Genomic DNA, 2079 nt, shown 5'->3' with positions numbered 1-2079 from the left:
TTCCCAATGATCGGAAAGCAATTGAGAATAAATGGATCTTCAAGAAGAAGACTGACGCTGACGGTAATGTTACTGTCTACAAAGCTCGACTTGTCGCAAAAGGTTTTTGACAAGTTCAAGGGATTGACTACGATGAGACCTTCTCACCCTTAGCGATGCTTAAGTCTGTCCGAATCATGTTAGCAATTGCCGCATTTTATGATTATGAAATTTGGCAGATGGATGTCAAAACTGGATTCCTGAATGGATTTCTGGAAGAAGAGTTGTATATGATGCAGCCGGAAGGTTTTGTCGATCCAAAGGGAGCTAACAAAGTGTGCAAACTCCAGCGATCCATTTATGGACTGGTGCAAGCCTCTCGGAGTTGGAATAAACGCTTTGATAGTGTGATCAAAGCATTTGGGTTTGTACAGACTTTTGGAGAAGCCTGTATTTACAAGAAAGTGAGTGGGAGCTCTGTAGCATTTCTGATATTATATGTGGATGACATATTACTAATCGGAAATGATATAGAATTTCTGGATAGCATAAAGGGATACTTGAATAAGAGTTTTTCAATGAAAAACCTTGGTGAAGCTGCTTACATATTGGGCATTAAGATCTATATGTTGGGGAACGTAGTAATTTCAAAAATTTCCTACGCACACGCAAGATCATGGTGATGCATAGCAACGAGAGGGGAGAGTGTTGTCTACGTACCCTCGTAGACCGAAGCGGAAGCGTTGACACAACGTAGAGGAAGTAGTCGTACATCTTCCCGATCCGACTGATCCAAGCACCGAACGAACGGCGCCTCCGAGTTCTGCACACGTTCAGCTCGATGACGCTCCCCGGGCTCCGATCCAGCAAAGCTTCGGGGAGGAGTTCCGTCAGTACGACGGCGTGGTGACGATCTTGATGTTCAACCGTCGCAGGGCTTCGCCTAAGCACCGCTACAATATGACCGAGGTGTAATATCGTAGAGGGGGGCACCGCACACGGCTAAGGAACGATCACAAAGATCAACTTGTGTGTCTATGGGGTGCCCCTGCCCCCGTATATAAAGGAGTGGAGGAGGGGAGGGCCGACCCTCTCTATGGCGCGCCCTAGGGGAGTCCTACTCCCAGCGGGAGTAGGATTCCCCCTTTCCTAGTCCAACTAGGAGTCCTTCCATGTAGTAGGAGTAGGAGACAAGGAAGGGGAAGGGAGAAGGGAAGGAAGGAGGGGGCGCCGCCCCTCCCCCTAGTCCAATTCGGACTAGGCCTTGGGGGGGCGCGCGGCCTGCCCTAGGCAGCCCCTCTTTCTTTCCCGTATGGCCCAATAAGGCCCAATACTTCTCCCCGTATTCCCGTAACTCCCCGATACTCCGAAAAATACCCGAACCACTCGGAACCTTTCCGAAGTCCGAATATAGTTGTCCAATATATCGATCTTTACGTCTCGACCATTTCGAGACTCCTCGTCATGTCCCCGATCTCATCCGGGACTCCGAACTCCTTCGGTACATCAAAACTCATAAACTCATAATGAAACTGTCATCGTAACCTTAAGCGTGCGGACCCTACGGGTTCGAGAACACTGTAGACATGACCGAGACACGTCTCCGGTCAATAACCAATAGCGGAACCTGGATGCTCATATTGGCTCCTACATATTCTACGAAGATCTTTATCGGTCAGACCGCATAACAACATACGTTGTTCCCTTTGTCATCGGTATGTTACTTGCCCGAGATTCGATCGTCGGTATCTCAATACCTAGTTCAATCTCGTTACCGGCAAGTCTCTTTACTCGTTCTGTAATACATCATCCCGCAACTAACTCATTAGTTGCAATGCTTGCAAGGCTTGAGTGATGTGCATTACCGAGAGGGCCGAGAGATACCTCTCCGACAATCGGAGTGACAAATCCTAATCTCGAAATACGCCAACCCAACATGTACCTTGGGAGACACCTGTACAGCACCTTTATAATCACCCAGTTACGTTGTGACGTTTGGTAGCACACAAAGTGTTCCTCCGGTAAACGGGAGTTGCATAATCTCATAGTCATAGGAACATGTATAAGTCATGAAAAAAGCAATAGCAACATACTAAACGA

The sequence above is a fragment of the Triticum urartu genome, chromosome 2 (genome assembly GCF_003073215.2).
Source record: "Triticum urartu cultivar G1812 chromosome 2, Tu2.1, whole genome shotgun sequence".
NCBI lineage: Eukaryota > Viridiplantae > Streptophyta > Magnoliopsida > Poales > Poaceae > Triticum > Triticum urartu.
This window is presented reverse-complemented; position numbering follows the sequence as displayed.